Source organism: Falco rusticolus, chromosome 5 (genome assembly GCF_015220075.1).
Source record: "Falco rusticolus isolate bFalRus1 chromosome 5, bFalRus1.pri, whole genome shotgun sequence".
Taxonomy (NCBI): Eukaryota; Metazoa; Chordata; class Aves; order Falconiformes; family Falconidae; genus Falco; species Falco rusticolus.
Window position 1 is genome coordinate 85,443,282 of NC_051191.1, and position 8,805 is coordinate 85,452,086.

The 8,805-nt window shown below is 43.1% G+C and overlaps 1 long non-coding RNA gene across 1 annotated transcript; it reads left to right on the top strand.

Annotated features, from left to right (window-relative positions):
- The first annotated feature begins 5,718 nt into the window (after positions 1-5,718).
- Positions 5,719-7,949, top strand: LOC119149428. Its single transcript, XR_005104686.1, has 3 exons — positions 5,719-5,805; positions 6,699-6,787; positions 7,722-7,949. It is a non-coding gene; the product is annotated as an uncharacterized LOC119149428 (long non-coding RNA).
- The last annotated feature ends 856 nt before the right edge of the window (positions 7,950-8,805 follow it).

Genomic DNA, 8,805 nt, shown 5'->3' on the forward strand with positions numbered 1-8,805 from the left:
GGAGAGAGAAGTAGGCAACATGCAAGCAGTATGAAGCCTTGTGTAAAAGAAATAGTGCTCAAATTTCATGACAATGAAATGACAAGAGGAAACTAAGGTGGTGTAAATGTGCAGACTTGTGGCATATTGTGTAATGACTGCTGCATAAACATGAAAAAATACAATGGGCTAGAGAAGACTTTGGAAGACAGCAATCTTCTAAATAAGAAAAGTCCTACTTTAAGTTGTCATAATGAAAGATCTATGCCATTCCTATAGGAATTCATTTGGAACCAGAAGTTACACAGCTGGATTCTTTTGCTAGGCCAATGCTATTCAAGATGTCATTAAGATGCTTTGTGAGCAACTTTCTGGTTGAAGCCTGGGTTTCTAGCCACAAGTGAGGAGCTCACATGAGAAGGTCTGGTGGATTGACCTTGGCTGGCTGCCAGGTACCCACCAAGCCTTTCTGTTACTCCACCTCGTCAACAGGACACAGGGGAGAAAAATGCAATGGAAGGCTCATGGATCAGGATAAAGACAGGGAGATCACTGAACAGTTACTGTCACAGGCAAAACAAGATGGTCTTTTGGGCAATGCCACGCACAGGGTATGTTTCTAGCCAAATGGTAGCTGCTTTCACCACAGTGAGTATGTAGCCCTTGCCTTGGCGTGTCCATGGTGGTGGTCTAATATGGTCAATTTGCCAGGCCTTGCCATATTGAGAACCCAGCCACCACCCTCTGTTCCAGGGACATTTTGCTTATGTAGCTTGCTTGATGCTGGCATGTTTCACATTCACAAGTGGCCTGTGTGTTGGCCTCCATGGTCAGGTCCATGCCTTGATCAGGAGCCCATCTGTATTTTGCCTCTCTCCTTAGATGTCCCCATAGTTTGTAGGTCCATCAAGCTACAAATAACTCACCCTTACACTCCCAGTCCAGGTCCACCTGAGCTACTTCAATTTTGACAGCCTTGTCTACCTGTTCATTGTTTCAATGTTCTTCAGTGACACGGCTTTTGGGCATGTAAGCAACCACATGACATACATTTAGAGTGATGTTTTCTACCCAGGCAGCGATGTCTTGCCACAGTGCAGCAGCCCAGATGGATTTACCTCTGCACTACCAGTTGGCCTTCCTCTGCTGCAGCCACCTCCATAGGGCATTAGCCACCATCCATGAGTCAGTACAGAGTACTGGCCACTTCTGTTAATCAGCAGTCCCTAGGGCTTGTTGGGTGGCTTTCAATTCTGCAAACTGTTGACTCACCTTCTCCTTCAGTGGCTTCAATGACTTGCTGTGTGGGACTCCACACAGCAGCTTCCACTTCCAACAGTTCCCTACAAGACAACAGGATCCATCAGTAAACAGAACATAATGCCTTTCATCTGCTGATAACTCGTTATATGGTTGTGTCTCCTGGGCATGAGCCACCTTACCAGGCAATACTTAAAAATCTCTGCTTCCTGGCCAGTCCATGATCTCTTCCAGGATTCCTGGGTGGCTGGGTTTCACCAGTCGAGCCCACTGCACGATCAACACTACCCACTTACTTCATGTAGTGCTGGCTGGGTGATGTGCAGAGGGGATGTTTCCTTTGAACATACAGGCAATCATGGTGCCAAGAGGAGATATGCTTCTGTACCAACAACTTCTGAAGTGACTTGAACCCCCTCACATGCTGCTAGTATCTCTTTTTCAGTCAGGGCATAGTGGGCTTCTGATCCTCAATACCCTGGCTCCAAAACACTAGTGGTCAGCCTTGGGTTTCTCCTGATGTTTTCTGCCAAAGGCTTCAGGTGAGACCATGCTCCTCAGCTGCAGTGTAGAGTACATTTTGCACAGCTGGTCCTGTCCAGAGAGGCCCAAGAGCTACAACATGAGTCACCTCCTGTCTGATCTGCTCAAAGGTTTGTTGTGTCTCAAGGCCCCAGCCAAAATAGTTCTTCTTTCAATTACTCAATAGAGAGGGCTCACAAACTGACTATAATCTGGAATATGCATTCTCCAGAATCCCACAAGGCCTAGGAAAGCTTGTGTTTCTTTCTTGTTAGCTGGTGGAGACACAGTTGCTATCTTGATGATCACATCCATAGGGATATGATGATGTCTAGAAATCTGAGGAGGACTGAATCTGGGAAGTACTGAAACAGTTCCTTCTAAAATTCTGCTACAGGCAACAGAACTTGGCAAGTCAGATATGAGAAGTCTGTGGCAGAACATGACTGAAAACATAAATTCACCACAAGAAGTGACGAGTATTTCATTTGTTATTCACTGGAGCCTGTCCTCTCAGTGACACATTGAGAGACAGGATCCCATGACAGGAATGACCCTGAGAAAGGCCAGTGGGGGACAGAGGTTGGCCTAGATGGAGCAATAATGCATGTAGAGGAGGGAAAGCTGTCAGGGTTTGCTGGCTGCATCAGTCAGAAATGTAGCATGCATTTGATGGAAAGGAAGAGGAGAGGGATAAACTGTGATAGCTGAAGCCTGAGATGTAGCTGGGGATGAAGATGTTCCCAACAAGGTGCAATTAAAGATACGCTTTCGGTAAGTGCGCCTTTCTGCACAGCAGCGAAGAAAACTCAAGCATAGTTTGTTATAAGGTGCCACGCAGAGCCATCACAGCTTTTGTGGAGACTGAACTTTCCCTGTCTTCTGTGTTCTGAGAGCACAGATCTGGGCTCTGCCTGTGGTTTTCAGTGTGGGTTATTGCAGACCCATTTTATGTTAATCATCATAATGTCATCAGATATTATTTGACAAAGGCAGAGTCTGTGATCTGCTCTGTTTGAAGTGGTTTTGCTCTGCCTAAAGTCCTTGCTGACAGCAGATTCCATGCTAGTAACTCATTCAACAAGTAGTGCAGGAGCTGTAAAGCTGGATTTTAATTAACAAGGTGCAGACAGAAATTACATTCTTTCCAAGGACTTAATTTCCAACAATGACATGCATATCAGAGCGCTGGAACCTCAGCTGTTATAAACTTTTAAGATGGCCTAGTTCTGTTGACTTATGGAGCTACTTTCTCCATGTAAGAATTCTCCCTGCTGTCTCTTTCCGTGTCAGCTGAGGATCCTAAATCTTGGAACCATACAGATAACTCAACAGGCTGTACATAGTGAATCCAATTATCTCTGAAGCTGCGAATGGTTCTGGAAAAGCATCGTGATTCTTTGTGTAATGACAGATCTGTTTTACTCACTCAGTACTCACCCCAGCAATGAAGTACAATGGTTTTGTCTAGAAATTTGGCAAGGAAGTGAAATTAAGGCTGGATTACACTACACAGTGGCCTTGTCTGATGTATAGGGCATTAAACCCACTGTAATTCTTTCAGAGGTAGCAGTGTGTGTCACACTTAGTGAATTTCCGGCCTTTTGATGACCCATCTTAGAGCCTAGAACCTGTTACATTTATAATAAAGGAAAAGTAATTTCATAAGTATTATTTGCATATTCCGTAACAAAATACATTATTTTTGCATATCAGTGTATGTGAAAGAGAAAGCAAAATTATTGGATAGCATCACCTCTTGTGTGGGCAGATGTAAGATTTCTCCTGTATCTACCTTGCTGATACACTTTACTCTGGCTGTTCGTCCAACTATTCCAGTTCTTAACTCTAACAGAGTTCATCCAGTCTACCTGGAACGTGATTGACAGGTCTGCCCAGGATTTGGTTGTCTGAATGTCTGCAATTGCAGACTGTAACTCCAGCTCTTGCTTTCAGCATACCATGGGTCCCACCACATGGCAGGTCCCCTTGTAGAATGGCATAATGTGGTAGGCTGGCTATGGAGATAAAATGCATAAACTTTGTGCCCGCAAAGCAACATAATATGCTTATAAAGCTGCTTCCTGGTTGTTCTGTGGTTGGGTGTTGTTTATTCCTGGAAACACCCACACACCTGAAAGTCCTAATGAGAATATGGTTTCTTTTACACAACTCCTACTGGAGGGTAGGTAAGACTGAGGTGAAGCCCATATTCCCGGAGTCCCTCTCCCTTCAGGGAAGCTTGTGTTTAATAGCAAGACTGAAATTGGAAAGCCTGACTTTGAATTCAGAGCTGCTGCGCACCTTTTATACACATGTATAGGTAAATAAAATATTACTCGTGTTTCAAAGTACTTCTGGGGGTGCTGGGTGCAGGGGCAAAACGTACGAACCACCACCGTCCAGCCTAGTTTGAAATATTGCTTCCCATCACTCCTTGGATTCCTGTTTCAATAGCCTCTGCGGGCCGCGTCCATGCTGTGCAGTTGCTGACAGTGCAGAGCTCCCCTGAGCTGCCTTCGAGCTGCTTCAGAAATAGAAGCGGTACAGTCGAGTCAGCACAGCGCTGCACGTAGCCGGGGCACGGCAACTTGTTCATGCAACAAACTGCTACCTGGTGGGGACGAATGATTCCAGCCAGTGCAATGCAATGACATACCAGCTTGCTTGGAGCTGGTTCTGGGATCACTGACACACACCAGGTCCTGCTGGTATGACATGTTGTGGCTCTTTTGAAGTCAGCATTAAGATCACTAATATGCGTGATGTTTACCTGCCCCAAACTCCTGCACAGACGACAGTTCGTAGGAGCTTGGCATTGTGATAATGTTGTGGTTATGTTCTAGCCTACCTCCCAGCAGGGCTTCCCTTGAACCCTGCTCCAGAGTGGGCCAAGACAACTGGCTTACTTGGAGAAGTGCTCTGAGAGCAGATGAGTGAAAAGTCAGGAGGAAGTGACTCAGAGGACCGGATGAAGTGAGAGAGGTTTGGTGAGAGGAAAGGAGCAGGAGCCTCCAGTTGAATCTTAGCTGCCCTCTGTGCCAGAGGTCCAAAGCATTGGAGTCAACCCCTCTTTTCTTTGGTCAGGAGGTTGCCCAGAAATAAGTAATTGTTAAGGCTCTTCTTGAGCAATAGGAAGAAGATGTTTTACTTCTCTGATTCCTTAAAACGCTGAAATCCTTGGCTGGAGGAATGAACCGGTTATCTTCACTTGACAGCAAAGCCTGAGGCTATCATTTTTTTTTCTTCCAGTGGAGATGCTTCCTAGCAGTCTCCCAGTTGAGGGTGGGCAAACTATGGATATGAAGGAGGAAGTTCTGCATTTGAACGCCATTTGCAGCACTTCTAATGATGTGGCCTGGAAATCCACTAGCTCAGTTAGGCTGGGACTGACCTCTGCACTACCCTGCACGCCGTGCTGTGTCTATTATCCCCAGTGTGGCTGCACAGAACACTAAGGCTCTATGTGATTTGTCCTCTATTATTTCAAGTAGCTGGAGTAAGGAAACATGAGAAATCTGTGGGAAATTCTTCCCTGACATAAATCAATGGAGGTTAGTGGAAAGAAGCTGGTGTATGGAAACATTTGCAGGGTGTAGAGGCACTTATTTCATTTTCTGCAACATGTAAGCAGAAGCAGGAAATTCTTCTGCCTGGTTTGGTGTTTGGACAGTTATTTCTGTCTTATTTTGCTTCATAAACGCCAGTAAGGCTGAGAGAAGATGAATCTAATAGAATGGACATTTCTAGTGAAGGAAAGTTCAGCATCAAATCGTTCACAGAAAGGTGCAAGACACTTGCTAATCTTCAGGAGATAGGTATTGGTTTAAGTGACAGTACATGAAGCTTAATATCCCTTTCAGTACTGCACCTGCATTGTTCTGATTTCTAATGTTTCCTCAATTCATGATTATCTGATAATTTATGGAGTTTTGCTTGTTTTCTTATTTCAGCAATATGTAGTGAGAAGAACATACACAGCCCATTTATGCAGCGAATGAAAAGTTACTTCCTTTTCTTGCCTTGAAGTTGGTACGAGATGAGGTAAGGCATCCTGCTGTTCCTGCATGGTGGTGATCAAGGGAAACAGAAACTAATTTCTAGTCATAATAATACCAAGTCTGAATCCTAATCTCTCTGCCTTTTTCTAAAAACTGGTTTCTCTCCCTTTCAATTCTGACTGCATTTAACATCACCTGAAGAAATAAAGAAGGAAGTAAAGAGAAACGTGATTCAAATTTGAAATATCTCATGGCGGAGGGATTTGCTAATATGTGACCAGGTTTTTAATGCTACTCTGAAATGATAGACTGCAGTTTAGGAGGATTTTCTGTGCAAAATACATTCCCCACTACACTTGGAGAAAGATATAGAACTCAAAGTGTTGCCAGGTCTGAATGTTCCCTGTAACTTTCAAAATCTACAGTCTTTCTGAGGTGTGGACCAGGCATACAGTAATGAACTTTCTATGTGTGGGTGTGTGTATTGCTCTTGTTACTGTCTATAGATAATTTCAGTCAATCATGGCCCACATGTGCAGGAAGGTTACAACAGTGATTAACAATATATGCTAAGTTCATTGTTGTTTTATGCATCTGCATCAGAAGGGCTTCCCAAAGACAGCTATACTTCCACAGAAAATGAGGATACTTGATAAGCAATCACCTTGTTTTCATGTTGATCTATGACTTTCCTCATTCCTGTTCTTCCTATTTTCTCCTTCTCTACTGCTGAGGGTGTGAGTAGTAAGTGAGCAGCTAGGTGGGCATTTGGTTGTTAGCCAAGTCTAGTCCATCTCAGTTATGTTAGGTATAAAATAGTTCAGTTACAATTAGTTTAAGATGTGAAAATCTAAAAAAATCTCATAACTCCAGAAAGGTTAGTTTGTTCATCAAGCCTTGATTTTTCCTAATAGTATCAATGTTCTTAATGTGTAGGATGGAATTTCCTGATTTCATGGTGCTATCCTTGCCACTTTCTCAGGAAAGCAGGAGACTTGATCTGGGTGATCCAGGACAGGCTGGAGGTAAAGATCTCTCTTCCAGTTTTGCTACTGGCTCATTCTGTCACTTATACTTTTTATAAGTTAATTATAAAAACTGTTTCTGTCAGAGTTCAAATCCCAAGGCTACATATATTCTACACATACAATCCTTATGTTATGATGTTATATTTTCTCTCCCCTGTCTGGTTGAGGAGGGGAGTGACAGAGTGGCTTTGGTGGACACCTGGCACTCAGTCAGGGTCAAACCACCACAGGAATGCAGGTATTGGGAACTGAGAATACATGGGCTTCTCCCGTGTAAGCAGACTTGCTAACCTGAACAGTTAATCTTTTTAATACTAATATATGACTAGGAATCAGCCTGGCTTGCTACACCAGAACAAACAAAACCTGTCTGGCACAGGGAAATACCAGCCTATGGTTGGTAGCGATGTACACTAAGAACAGCATGGGATGTGGCGGGGTATAGCATCTCTGTGATCTGGAAAATAGAGTCTTGCCAGCCCTGGAGATTGAAAAATAATTTCTCAACTTGCTGGCCACAAATCATATGACTTCAAAAGAAATGCATTTGCTTGGGTGGTTTTGTTCTGTAACGTCATCTAAAATATGAGAACTCAGAGGCATATGACTCCAGCTGGGGCAGAAGAACTCTAAATATCATTTAATCTGGGAACTTGGCAATACCAGGAACACTTCAGGTGAAGAGAAGAACATGATGGTAAAATTCTAGTAGTTACAATAAATTTGGCTTTGTAATGTTTTAATCAGGTCAGAATTTCTAAACTAGCTGTTGGTGAATACAAATGCTGACATTTAGAATTTGCATCTCTCCGGTGCTTGGCAAGCTCGTCTGAACAGTATTAAGAAAGAAGCAGTGAGTCAGAAGCTCAAAAATTGTAATTTGGGGACTAGCAATGACGTGTTGCCTCACATTGCTCTGTTCTTTCTTTAGAAACTGCTGTAACCGCTCTTTGGGATGAAAATGCTGAAAGTAGAATGAAACAGCACTAAAATCCAGGAAATACTGCAACTTGAATTTTGATGAGACTGAAGGGTGGTATTGAGCTGAGCTTTCTAAGCTTCCCACTCCGGGATGGCTTTCTGAACCCTGTGCCCTTTGATTGTGACAGCAACTTACAACATGAGCTCTGTAAAGAGCAACTCTTTACCGTGATAAGCTATAAATACCAACAGCAGCTTACAAATGTTGTCAGTGAGTGTGCAGCAGGAGTATGGCAGCTTTTCTTCTCCCAAAATCACTTTATCAATAGATTGTTGTGATCCAAATCACTGCCTAAACTGAATTCAACATCAGATTAAATCTTCTGTGATTAAACATTCTGCTTTCTTTCAAGGTGGATTGGGATATATACATTGTTTATATCGTCATCTGCAACAGCTGCCTGCCGAGACTTGGTACATGCTATCTAGAAGATAGCACGGCTGTATATGAAATGTCATATAGAGTTAATGCCTTGAAATCACAGAGGCTTTTTGGTACATATTAATGTTCGATTTCTGTGAGAATCAAAGTTTTAAATCTAAGTCCAGAAGGATCAGAACCAACAGAAAATGGATAACACTTTGCAACATGGAGTTCAGCCCAGGCTCTGCACCCTACAGATACTCCAAATCTTTCCACAGGTGCTGTCTTGATGGGTAACAATAATTATCTGAGAACTCAAATCATGTGACTGCCTTAAAAACAACTGTCCTTCAGACAGCTGAAGTAACTAAGATTTCTTGCATTGCTTTCCCCATTCAGCATGGACTTTCTACCATCCGTACCATCTGTGAGAAAAATTCTGCAAAGTGACCAGCCACCTTTTCTCCCTGGTTGGGTTTCTCTGCTGATAAACATGTCACCAGGTACTGTTTCACCAGAAACACCGAAAGACCAGAAATTACTTTACAAGGAACATCTCATCTGTGTTGCATCATTCTCCCATTGCATCTACTTATATTCTACTCTACTTTTCAGCTGTTTTAGCAGTAGGATCTAAGAGGTGGGTGTTAAGCTTCTTCTAAAGGTGAAA